This window comes from Semicossyphus pulcher, unplaced genomic scaffold (assembly GCF_022749685.1).
Source record: "Semicossyphus pulcher isolate SPU_LCO1_2020_fin unplaced genomic scaffold, fSemPul1.0.p SCAF_13, whole genome shotgun sequence".
Classification (NCBI taxonomy): domain Eukaryota; kingdom Metazoa; phylum Chordata; class Actinopteri; order Labriformes; family Labridae; genus Semicossyphus; species Semicossyphus pulcher.
The window spans coordinates 2,700,676-2,714,713 of NW_027211637.1; the positions used below are offsets into that span (position 1 = coordinate 2,700,676).

The window sequence follows — 14,038 nt, forward strand, 5'->3', positions numbered from 1 at the left end:
CACCTTAACAAGCTCTTTTAAAATCATGTGCTCACTTTATTTGTAAATTATAAAACAATCATGGTACTTACAGTTTTAATTATTCAATACTGTATGTACACAAATATGCTTGTATTATAAAATGTAATTATTTTGTAACAAATGATGTAATATTTGAATGTATTCTGTGTTTAATTGTCAGGCTTGTACAGTGATGTAGTACAGTTTGTATGAACGTGGTACATTTCCTTCACAGTTTCTCGTGTAAAATCTCCTGCAGGTGTTTTTGCTTCCCGTATAAAAACACGTCTTCTCCTCAGAGGCAGAATCATTGTTGATGCCTCTTCTTGACAGAGTATCAGTAGCTAGATTCAGGTAAATTCTTCTGTTCTGCAGACAGCTGGATGCAGCAGGTCTCAGTATTTTGTGGTACATTTTACACTGGCACTTTGAAATAAAATCAAATGTATGAAAAGTAAAACATTTACAGGTACGTTTTCATTCCTAGAACTGTGTGTATCACTTTTATTATCAGTTTTTTCATCATGTGTGTTGTTGGAATCATGTTAGCATTTCAAACAGCCGACAACGATCTTTCTCTAACCTCAACCACACTGCAGCTGCCGAGCACGGATACTACCTCCAAAATCCTGAAAGAACACTAATTTATTCTGTGGAGTCTGTTTACAGTCTTGGAGTCATCATGGCGGCACTGTCAGTAATTTATTCAGGGCTGAGTCAACCTGTTGTTAACACAAAGCAAATGAACTCTCTGCAACCTCCAACCGCACAGGCAGGAAACACGTTCGGCTGTTTGACTGTTCCTGTGGGCCAACCAGGGACTGGGGCTCGGTGTGAACTCAGTATTCAGAGCAGCAGCAGGGTTTCCTTCCCTTATTATACCACTTCCTTTTCTTCCTAAACTCAGTTCAAATCTTTCAGAAGTAGTAGTAGATAGTGGCTGAGCAGCAGGTAAACTGAATTATGGGCCTTTAATGCATTATAAAGGATCCCATTGTGTCATGGCCTTGGCTGGCAGTTTCCCCTGTGTTCCTCCTGTGTTCCCTTCCCTTGTGTATCTTGTTGTCTCTCTCTCTCTTTGTCTCTGGGCGTCACCAGCCTCAGTGCTGCTCACTGGCTCCACCAATTACCAGCTCCTCAGCCTGCTCACCTGTTCCTCATCAAGCCATCAGCCTGCAGTGTATATATACCCTGGTTCTTCAACGCTAAGGCCAGACAGTATGTCCTTCTGCCTAAAACAACTCGTGTGGAGCCTGCTGCTAAACTTTTTCTCCTGTTCTCCAGGATCAACCTCTGAAACCCGTCGGCCACATTGATTGTATACAAAGATGGCCGACATGACAGCTCCCTAAAAGTGAGTCCAAACCCTCTCTATCGCCCCCTGCTGACTGGCTGCAGTATAGCTCATAAAGCCCGCCTCCTCCATGTTAACAGATGGGACATGAGTCAAACTATAAAATCAAAATACACGCCAAATACATTTTTCTCAAACATGGTTTCTGTCATTATAGTTAGTTCTTATCATGCTGATTTATGTCACAGTGTTCATTTTTCTGACAAGTTTACTTTAAATTAGTTATTTGATGCTATACAAAGGGGGTGTGGCCTCATGATTGACAGCTCTGTTGACAAATGGGGCTCCTGCAGCGTTCTGTTCCCGAGTAGCAGAGTAGAGGAGGAACGGCTAGAGGAGACGTAACTAACACTACAGTCATCGAACTTTCCTTCCCACATTTCCTCAACAGTTTGCATCAAATTACAAAAAAAGGTTTATTAGTTTGAACATGAAATATTTTGTCTTTGTTTTTTATTTAATGTATCGGATATAATAGGCAATATTTTACTTTTTTTTAATTTACGTTTTTTACACAGTATTTTAACTTTTTTGTAATAATGGTTGTATATTCCAAATATGTGAAATAATTTTTGATAATATCGTATAAAATCAATTTTGACTCTTAGCAGCTGTTAGCAGCTAGCAGCTGCTTTAGCGTGCAGAGTAATGTCATAGTATGAAGATTTTAGTCTGCGTTTACATTTTTAGTTGAAGTTGACCTTATTTGTGTCTCCCTCCTCCTCCTCACTGGATGATACGGGTGAGGTTTCTGTGTGTGCGTGTGGACCAACAATCCTCTAAGGCTCTAGGTCCAGAAAGATTTGATTCAAATCCCTCTTTTTGCTACTCCCCGTCCACATATAATCCATTCTTCTTAGAAACACGATAGAATGCTGACGATAAATACGCTTTAGAGGTCTCTGGGACTGAAGGTCTCCAGCTTCACTGTATGAAAATGACAACAGGATCTTTATGTTGTTAGGGATCAAGCAAGAAAGGCTTTTATCTCACTGAATGAAATATTCAATTAATAAAGGGGAACAAGTTATGAATGTTTGAAACACAGAAGCATAGAAAAAGTTAACAAAAAATCTGTGTTGTTTAATAAATTGGAGGTAGACATAACAATAATGCTACAGGTGTTTAAACTGAACAAACCCTGAGATAACAAATGACGAGGAGGTATTTATAAGTAGGTTAGCCTATTCAAACACAACAATGGGGGGACAAAACTTCATACAATAAAAAGTCAACAATCAGTAATACAAAAGGACAAATTTAATAAATACTGAAAATAGTTTTTCAACCAAAACTCAACAGAAATATCCACATGTTCCCCGTCTTTAAGAAAGGCTGAGGTCGAAATGCCGAACTACTACATACTGCGTACTATATACTACATACTGCATACTATATACTACATACTACGTACTATATACTACATACTACGTACTATATACTACATACTGTGTACTATATACTACAAACATACTACGTACTATATACTACATACTGTGTACTATATACTACATACATACTACGTACTGTATACTACATACTGCGTACTATATACTACATACTGCATACTATATACTACATACTGCGTATTTTATATTACATACATACTACGTACTATATACTACATACATATTACGTACTATATACTACATACTGCGTACTATATACTCCATACTAGGTACTATATACTACATACTGCTAACTATATACTCCATACTAGGTACTATATACTACATACTACATAGTATACACTACATGCTATATATTGCATACTGCGTTCGGCAGTAATCTGTAGTCTGGAGGAGCTTTTCAAATTAATTTTGCAGTATGCTACGCCAGGTGAAAGTAAACAATAACCACCGCTTCCTTAGCTATAGCGCCCCCTTCTGCTGGAATGCTGCTGCTGTCCATTTCAACTGCCGCTGTGACGTTCCAGCGCTTTGCATTGTGGGATACAGTAGGCGAGGTAGACTGGTCCGATGCATACTGGAGATTTTTTCCGAATCAGTACGACATCCGGGTATTTTTGGCATACTGGACATTTTGCTTTTGTTTGCATACTGCATACTACATTTTGGCTGAATCAGTATGTACTGCTAGCAAAGTATGGCATTTCCAACACAGCAAAATTCTTAGTCTTTGGAGAACCCCCGCCAAGCACAGGAAGTTGGTTTCTTCCATTTCCTGTTCCAGCATAAAAGGCTTAAAACTCAACCTCATTTGGCCAGGTGACTCGGCAGCATCCGTGTGGAGAAACAAAGAGAAAATCAGGTACAATTAACACCATATATTAATAAATGTCATTCCAAGTATGAGTACATTTATTCAGCGTTATTTATTGTAAGCACAATATGCTGTTTTTTTCTATGGTAATTTCAGGGTCTGATTTGAAGACAATTGCATTAGCATTGGATGCTAAATTTAGCCGCATTTTTAGTCTTAAATTGAGTTTGTTTAATCTCTCTAGCTTTCTAAAGCAGCTTTGCGAGTGACATTTTCTTGTACTGGAAGCAAAATTGGTCTTATTTTGCTTATTTTCCTGATTATAATTATTCTTTCCCTTATTTTGAGAGCTGACTTTTTGCAGTGTAACATGATGGCTAATGACAATGGCTTTGTTCCATTCAGTGAGCCATTCAGTGAGTGAGATGCACAATAACCAAAGCCCTGAAATGTGTTTACATGGTGCAAATGGAAGTGATCATTTTTCCTAATCTGCTGACAGAGGGATTACATCCCTGTTTATCTAATTATTACAAGTATTATCTGAATGATATTTCTCTTTTAAGCTTTCAACCAATTTCAACAACGGAAATATTTTGATGTCACTTTCTTACACTTTTTTTTTTCGCTGCCAGAATGACTTTTGTTTCTCACTTAATGTTTGACTGACAGCACGCTTTGTTTTTTCATTTCACTGTCTGATTAAATATTTAAACTCAATCGGATGATGTGACTCGAGGATAACACGACGGTAGTTTGACAGCGTAGCAATTAAGATCAAGAAAAGAGCAAACAATCTGAGGCGTTGTTTCCAGCTGTCATTAAAACATCTTGCATGCGTCGCTCAGGATCCACTAAATAACTGACAACAGGATACAACCACAGCAGGTGAAGTCTCTGTTGGACTCCTCTCTCCTGCATCTCTGTCTTGTTCCTCCTCAAACAGAGGAAGCAGGTTTCTTCTTCTTCACCTGGAGCTCCACCTGCACTTTGAGGACAATAAATCAATAATCATCCTCACCTTGTTGCTCGAGGTGTGTTGTTGGATTTTCAGGTCCTCCAGCTGCCTTCAAAAGGGCTTCTTCTTTTCAAAGTTCTGTTCAGCCCTCTGGATCAGCTCCTGGCCTCTGACCTCTGACCTCTGCTTGAGCTGTTTGTTCACAGCCGTCAGCCTCTTGAGCTTCCTCCTCGTTCCCTTCTCTTCCTGTTACAACAGCTCCTCCAGGCTGTTCTGATCAGCCAGCTGATCCTTCCTCCAGTCGTTGGCCCAGTTGGGTCCCTGTTCTTCTTCTTTGTCATGTTGTTGTTATGTGAAGCAACAGACCGTAACACTGTGCTGAGACACAAACCTCCCCCAGGGACAATTAAGTATAGTTTCTCTCTCTCTTTGTGACACTCGGGTCTCTATCTGTGCAGAAGATTAACTCTGCTGCTGTCACTGAGGTATGCTATGCTCTCATTGGTCAGAAAGTCACCTGATGCTCTTTTATTTATCGGTCATATTTTCTTTTTTATAAATAAGGTTTTGTTCTCTTTTGGGTTGTTTAAGGCTACCCTGAAGAAGGTTGTTTATCTACATTACAAGGATGCCTTGAAGGGGCATGATGTTGTGTTTCAGATGTATACCCCGCAACCTGCGCTGCATTAACCCAGGTCCCCTGTCGCACCCCAACCCCCCTGCTAAAAGTATCACAATCACATTCCACCTGTTTGTTGTCGAAAAATGACGAAATCGAGGGTTTTTTAATTTACCAAAGCGTGTTCTTTAGCCTCTCTTTCTGTCTTCAGTTTGCTTTTTGCCGACCCGCTGAGCAGAAGTCCAAAACGTTATTCTGACTGAGAAATAGAAAGTTAACGTAACTGACCTTTCAAGCTACGTCTTGATGTCTACGGAATTTAATAAAAAACATTTAAACTATTGTCATGACCCGGCTCAGAAATCACAACAAAGAAGGGAGACCACACCATGCCAAACGTTTAAACAAATCTTTATACATTCAAATCAAACCAAATTAGACCAAATTAAGTATCCAACATAAAAGATGGAGCTTTATTTAACAGATTTAATCAAATTAGGCCAAATTAGATATTTACAAGAGGACCAGCTCTTCGTCTTCTGTTCCACACATTTGACTTTAGTTTCTCCCGACGGTCTCTGTTGTATTCTTACTCTCTAAACTGCCGCTGCAAGGTCGGCGCTCATCACATGACGTGCCAGCTCCCCTTAAAGTGAAGCCCAACCCTCTCCATCGCCCCCTGGGGGAGGGGCTGTTAGTTTAGGGAGCGCTTGATTTGATCTGCAGCTTTAAGCTTTTGAGTTTTCAATTGATTGATTGATTGTGCATGTAGATGGATTTTTTAGGCCATCTTTCATGCAGAATGTGATAAAATAAAAATAGATTAATAAATAAACCCAGTACATCTCCTGGTGGCGGAGCGATGACAGAGATCTCTCCCTGCCACCCTGTGCTTATTCTCTGGGTGTTGCTTGGCCCCCAACTCCTCAGCCACAACCAGAAGCTGCTCTTTGTCTGCTTCCTCAACCAGCTCTTTGACAGCTCTCTGGTGTCCTGCTCCTGTGCAGCCCATGTCCCAGAGCAGACGTGAGGTTGAGGAGCGAACGAAGCCTCCACATGGCACGTAACAGGCCTCCCTTCACTCCGCCGCAAGGTCGGAATACTTGGTCTCTTTCTGCTCGAGGGCAGTCCCTTCTCCCACCGGACAGTGAGCTCCACTAGCATGACGGTCTTGGCTGTCACAGACCACATTACGAGGTCAAGCCCGAGAGGTGTCAAGTCATGTTCCGGTACTTTTCCATCCTGAAAACTGCATTAAAAAAACCTTCTGCTTTCAAATAACAACATAGACTTTGTATTAAAAGTGTACGTAGCTATCATGAAGTCAACCACTGGTTTGAGAATCCCCCTTTTGAAGCCTCAAGCCCGTCGCCATCTTGGATTTTTGGGAAGCAGAAGTGACCATATTTGGCAAAAGAGTGGATAAGCATTGGTGGGGCTGCTTTCTGGTCTGTTTGACTCTAAATGAGAGCATCATTGACTAAATGAACATCATGCTGTGTTGAAGAAGACATGAAACCACAGATTGAGACCATAAACTCGTCAGGGACATGTTTACTGAGGGAATAAATCAAGAGAGAAGTCGGCTCATTTTCCCATCTGCTTTCATACAATAAGACTTCTTGCAACTAGTGGAGTCGCCCCCTGCTGGCCAAAAGAGACACTGCAGGTTTAAGGCACTTCTGAATTGGCTTTTGCAACTACAGACTATTACATACTTCTGTCCACACAGTCTATGAACTTACGAGATGTTGCAGATACTTCTCCACTGAGACGGTTGTTCAGGAAATGACACCCCAATAAGTTTAATTTCTTTGCATTTCTATTCCTACATCAGTAAAATAAATAAATATATATAAATAAGAGAGCTCAGGATGTGTTGAAAGAACCTTCTGTGAGCTTTGAAATCTGCACCTCTCTCTGTACTGTGGGACACATCCAGAACATAATTATTCCAGCACGCTGAGGCGGCTCCTGCTCACGCTCTGCTGCTGTGATCAGCCGGCATTAGGGAGGAGGGGGACGAGCATCGAGCGTTAGTCAGCCTCTATAGCTCTCTGAGATCCTTCCTGTTTTTACTCCTCAGAGACAGTTAGTTCAGGAGGTTACTGAAGAGGGAAACAGATCTACGAGTTATGAGTTCAGACTGTTAATTAAAGGTCATGTTCATCACGTCCTCCGGTCTCCTAACTTACAATAAGTGCAGCTGACAATTACCGCATTGGTCCGAATATAAGGCATTGTTTTGTTCTTGTGTTTCCTCGTCTTATATTCAGAGCAATACGGTCGTTATTTAGTTTTCATCATGAAAAAAACAATTCCCATCTCCAGTTTAATTATCAGTTATTCTTTTCCATAATATGAACAACAGATATTTGAAAATGAATTTTCAGGTGTTGAAAAGAGATTTTGAGTATTGAAATGTTCAAATATCAACAGTTACATTTCGGATACTTCAGACGTATAAAAAGTAAATTAAATGATAAAGATTCAGACATGCCGTCCAAATGAACAGATTCATTTTGTATCGCTGAACATTTGTGTGATGACGTTTTGACTTTGAAAGTGACTGTAAAACAGATCAAATACAGCGTGCATGTAGCTGACTGAGGGACAGGGCTGTGTTCCAGTCAGGCAGGGTATATTTTGTTTTACATGCATTACTTTTACATATTAATTACTTTTATACCACATTTATTCTGCTTTTGTGTATTAATTTACCCTGCTTTCTTTTAGTTGTCAAACAAAGACACCAGAAGAGCCAGCCACTGTTTTTCACAGACTTATTCGCTTTAATTGGTTTATTGAACAGGCCCTTCTTCTTCTTTGTTTCCTGTGAGGTTTTCACTGTGTTAAAGGGGAGCGGAGGAGCCATTGTGTGTGTTTGTAGTGTGGTTTAAGTCACCTTATTTTGCTGTGAGTAGGCAAATTCATGTCTTGTTTAAATTCTGTTTGGTTTTGTTGGTTTGCCTACATGTATGTATGTCGTGACTCTTTCTTTTTGCTTCCCTCTAGTCTCCCTGAAAGTCCAGTTAAGCCCCACAGTGGTTTTCTTTTCTGGTTCAGTTATTGTTGATTTGATTTATTCATTAGCTATTCAATTGCTCCCTTAATATTTGTTAAGTTGTTTTATCCTAATTATTGTCAATAAAATCTCTATATTTGGTATAGCTGTCTCTCTTTCCAGTTTATTCTGGTCTTGCATATCGAGTATCGCTTGGTTACATATATAAAAATATAAACACACATATTCTGTCTGACATATCAGAGGTTTTATTTTGACCGTTCAACACTTGAGATATGTCCGATTCTTTTTATGTTCCATCTGTGATGTTTGAACACTTGTAGATATTAATTCGATAGATAGATAATATATTCATATTTTGTGCATCCTGCTGCCATGTCTTCCAGAGGTAAGCGACGCACACACACCCGGTCATCCACATGATGTAAAAGAGAGCGTGATTCATCAGGTCACCTTCTTCCATCGCTCTGTGGTCCAGTTCTGATGCTCACCTGCCCATTGTAGGCATTGAGGAACGCAGCAAGGTACACTTGTTTGTGTGATTCTCTGTTCGATGTTGTGGACGTGTTCCTTATCAGGCCCTATCTATGGTAGAGTCTAACAGTGTTTAACAGACGCAGTGCCCACCAGTGCACGTAGAAGATTTCAGATATCTGTGACTCATCGATATCTGTCAGTCAGTGTGGATTGAAGTCTCTTGATTTTCAAGAAAAGCAGATTTTTCTTGTAGTGAGACACATGATCAGCATGTTGCCTGTGTTTACTGTCACTCTAATTACCAGTGCACACAACACGAACACACGGTGATACAATGAACACAAAAACAAGACAATCAGAGAAAGAAAGAGAAGTAGAGACAGAGTGAGAGGCGGAGAAACAAAGAGACAAAGCTGAAGAGAGAGAGAGATAGTTGTAGAGTTAGGGGCACAGAGAGAGAGAGAGTTAGAGAGAGAGAGAGAGCTGCTGTAATCCTCTGCCTATAAACCCGCGCGGCAGAGCGAGGCAGCCTCAGTGTGAAGGATGGGAGATCAAACGGTGCCGTCGTCCTCCGCTCTGATGACAGATGGAGCATCCTTCGGTCTGAGCAGCAGCACCCAGCAGGATGACTGGTCCGCTCGCCCTCTGCTGCCTTCTCCTCCTCTCCGCTCTCTCTCTCAGTCTCACTGAAGGTAAGTGGACTCACAGATCCCCAACAAACAGCTCCTCCAGGAGACTGTGCGAACGAATGGAAGAGATGGGAGGAGGAGAAGTTCAGGATTTAAAGGTTCTTCTTAAAGAAGGCATGATGTGGAATGATATAAAGTTGTTTTTGTTGGAAGGTGAAAAAGGTGCGTGATATTGTTGATTGCCTATCATGACCTGGCTGTGCTAGTGTTTTCTTTTACCTGTCTAACAATGATTTTGACAGACACAGAGCTAACCAGTGCACCAGCCTTAATTCATGAACCCCATATGGTTTTTACCAAACGTAATGTTTAAAGCTGCCGTGTTCTTTCTTGACAGTCTCATTCTGACTTCATTCTTCAGTCAGGTTGATTTGAAACTGGTTGAAATATAGATTTTAATGTTTTCGGAGACAAAAGGTTTTTGCACATAAATATGTAAATAAGATGGAGATTGTTTCGGATCGTGGTTTTTAATATGTTAACTTGTGGTCCATAGCTGAGACCACGGTCACCAGTCGTTTCAAGAACAAGCAGCTTGTTACATACAGTGAATTTCATTCATCAAACAGTGTGTATTTGAGTGTGTGCTGGTTTTAGCAGTATTTTTGCACATTTTAGTCCTTAAATCAATTTTTTTGTTGATTTTTAAACTTTGTAAAAGTAGTTTGACAGATAAAAACAGATATTAAAGTCATTTAGGAAAATTAACACCATGTTTTATGCGGGTGTCCAATCCGTGTTGATGCTAATGTTGTCAATTAAAGCAATAAATTCCATTATGATTCCTTTCGTGATCAAGAAACCTGACTCTGCTTACAGAGCCGTATCAATGTGCCTACATGTACCAGGATGCATTTCTGTCGAGCAGCTGCAGCCTCTGCTCCACTGTACTCTGCTCGAATAAACACAGCTGGCTATCCAGTCAGCTTACACTGTAAAATGCTCCCTCGACCATAACATCCTGTGCACTCATATTTTGGGATGATATCTGTGTTTGTGGTTTAGCAGCGAGTTTGTAACACAAGTGAAGGCTGAGACGAGGAACACAAGCTCAAACATCATTGAGACCACGTTTGTCAAATGACGGCGCTGGAAAAACAACAGATTTTGCAGCTGCACCTCAGAGACGCAGAGAGAGATGTTTTCCCTCTAACTTAAATAGAGAGAAGATTAAAAGCTGCACAATTTCCTTTAACTCATTAAGCCCCATGTTCTAGTTTTTACAAGGACTTTCTGGTGTATTTAAGGACCTGTGTCCACTAAAGCGTTGGCAACCCACAACCTCGGTTTCAGAGCGCTTCTCACCGGTGCTTACTGTTGCTGGGATATGAAAGTTTGGCAGCACTTCCGCTCCAGTAGTGATCGTGGAGTCCGTTTTAAATCGCTCTGTAAGATTAATATTTGCTTTTATTCAAGGACATTTTACAAAGAAAACATCTACCTGGAAATTGTACCCAAAAAAACTAAATGATTAGCTTCTCCCATGCCGTTGTTGACAAAGTTGATATCGGAAGTCCCGCCCCTTCTTGATTTTGATTGGTTGTTGAGGGAGGAGTGACACTGATGAGTGTGGCGGTGTCACACACGTTTAACTATTTTCAGCTGTGAGGACAGCAACAAAAAACAGCTGACACCGAGGACGTTTGAGCGTGAGGACGCTGAGCGCTGAAAAATGCAGAGAATAAGTGCTGCCAGCGGAAAACCGTCTTAGTGGACACAGGCCCTCATGGTCTCTGTCAGTAAAGGGAGTCTGCTTGGTTGTCATCACCTGACAAAAGCATTTGGATATTTAACTTAACAAGAGACAGTCTCAGCCATTGTGATGTCTCCTCCTGGTTTGTGACTGCTGTTTCAAAGCTTAGAGTTCTGCATTTTTGCTGCAGCCGTCTTTATTTTTGGAATTAGAAGAAGCCTTATTTCAAAGAAAGTTTGGAAACGAGGGGGAAAGTTCACTGCCTTTTATTTGCTGCAGTGGCACCTGGCAGAGAGGACTAGCACAGAGACCTTGAGGCCTTTATAACAGGTGAGTTTGTGAGATTTTCTTCTCCTCATTAATCAGGAAAAGAGCGACAGGGAGCATAAAATGTTTTGTTCCAGGCTGTGAACATGTTTCATTCTGCTGTGTAAAGTTTAGAGACAGCCTCCGCTGTCAGGCCACCTCAGCTGTCAGGCCCGCAGATGGACGCAAGAAATTACAAAATTAAATTTGGTAGCACTTCTGGTTTAACAGGCGAGTAATGCACGTAATAAATTCCAAAATAAAATCTCGTAGATACTTCCGGTTGTAGTGTTTAGTCATTTAAATATTTCAAATTAAAATGTAAATTAAAATAATTATTGGCCTTCATTTCCTCTAAAGGTCTTCAGGTTTACGGTACCAGTAGACATATTGGGTTCCTGTGTCCTACAAAATGCTGACAGTGTCTTTTTTTCAAATTAAATCCGATGGCAGCAAAACACTGAATGATATTATTTTTCAGAGGGGAATTCTGAATGAGACGTGTGTTTCTTCAGAAAGAGAAGAGAGCCGTGAGCTTTACCAGAGCTTTATGTTTTGCATATATTTACATCATTCTCTCCCGTTTTTATCCCGTTTTCACAAAATACATCAATCGTGAGTGTAAATAAGTAAGGCTACTGTTAGCCAGCGTAACAGGAGAACAATTGAAATCTAAAAATGACTATAACACTAAAACCAACAGTAGCTGCACGATTTTATTTTGTAATTTCTTGCGTCCATTTCCAGACCTGACAGCGGAGCCTGCAGCAGAACCGACCTGCAGGTCTGCAGCCAGACTGTCCTGGGTAAAGTTAACATGCTTTATGGGAGCTGTCTCACTTTTGGAGACAGCCTCCAGTGGCCAGTCCAGGAACTGCGTTTTTTTTCGACTTCTGCATTGACTTTATTTTGCAGCCCTTGGCTTGTTGCTTGGTTTTTCACACTTCAGGCTGCCACTGGCTTCCATTGAAACTTGCTGGAGGTTGAAGATGCATCACAAGTTTGGTCTGACTGTTGTCATAGTTAGTGTGCACAGTGGCTGTGGGGCAAAGCAGCTTTTCAAACTTCATTAAACAGATCTGAACACTGAGAGCAGACATGATTCACACTGTGATGGATTATAAGTGGAGCAAGTTTTTACGTCTCAGCAAGGCGAACATTTAAATGTCAGGCTGGATTATTTCTAACTGTACAAAGTGGACAACTGGGCCGGGGCCCAGACCTCCTCCAGGGGCCACAGCAGCTCCAGCCTCACTGTCTGACTATAAATCTTTGCTCATTTGATTAGATGTGGATTTATTCTGGTTTAGTCTGGTTTTCCTAATAGGGGTCATGTTCCTAAATATAACTGTGTCACATTACCATAAACTGACTGAAGTTGCATTATGTTGTTTGCACTGCACTTAATGGGAACTCGAAGGTAACAGGGGAGTGAAACGCTGCAAAGCTTTGTGTCAGTGCAGTAGATCCTTTTTCTTGACCTTAGTGATTAACATCATGAGGTCAAGGAAAGGTGTGAAGGAGACTGCATGAGGACTTAGGAAAAGGGAACTGAGGTGCTAAGAGGATCCGACTGTACTTAACTTTGGTGGATGCTTTGTACGTGTGTCTGCTGTTTTGAAACCACAATGTGCCAAAGATGGACGATAATAAGATCATCTTACTTTACTGCAAGAATTCTGACCATATTGTTTAATGCAAGCACATAAACCCAGTGAACCATGTCGCTTTCTTATCAAGGTTTCTTATCAACAGTCACATAAATGAAATAGAACAGTTGTCACATTGAGACTGGCTGCAACATTTTTAATCCCAGTTGATTGCATGAGATTAGTTGTTTTTTAGTGTTACTTGTGATGGGTTGTTTTCATGAATGGTCGAGTGGTTACTGAAAATGTTAATGGCAAAAGCAATTGTGGGACCTTATTATCTCCCTTTCATTGACTATGGTGTACTGTTTCCTTGCTAAAGCAGGTAAGAAAGGAAGCATTGGAGCTCTTTTCCTTAAAATGTACAGTTCTTATCATGACAGCCACTTAGATATCCATCCATCCATCCATCCATTTTCTTCCACCTATCCGGGGTCAGGTCGCGGTGGCAGCAGGCTAAGAAAGCTGACCCAGACGTCCCTCTTCCTATAGGCTACAACAGCTTTTCCAGCTCCTCCTGGTGGTTCCTGAAGCGTTCCCAGGCCAGGTGGTATGTATAATCCCTCCAGCGAGCTCTGGGTCTGCCCTGGAGTCTCCTCCCAGTTGGACGTGCCCCGAAATCCTCCACAGGGAGGCGCCCAGGAGGCATCCTAATCAGATACCCGAACCACCTCAACTGGCTCCTTTCATAGCGTCTCTAGTCCGAGCTCCCTCCTGATGTCTGAGCTCCTTACCCTCTCTGTAAGGCTGAGCCCAGATACCCTAAGAAAAACTAATTTCAGTCAAACAAAACATATTCATGTGTTAGAATGGCCCAGTCAAAGTCCAGACATAAATCCAATTGAGAATCTGTGGCAAGATCTGAAAACTGCCGTTCACAAACGCTCTCCATCTAATCTGACTGAGCTTGAGCTGTTTTGCAAAGAAGAATGGGCAAAAATTTCAGTCTCTAGATGTGCAAAGCTGATAGAGACATACCCCAAAAAACTTGCAGCTGTAATTACAGCAAAAGGCGGTTCCACCAAGTATTGACTCAGGGGGGCAG

The 14,038-nt window shown here is 41.2% G+C and overlaps 1 pseudogene; it reads left to right on the top strand.

Annotated features, from left to right (window-relative positions):
- Positions 1 to 6,016: 6,016 nt before the first annotated feature.
- Positions 6,017 to 14,038, top strand: part of LOC138590396 (immunoglobulin superfamily member 21-like) — a 37,576-nt pseudogene continuing 29,554 nt past the window's right edge.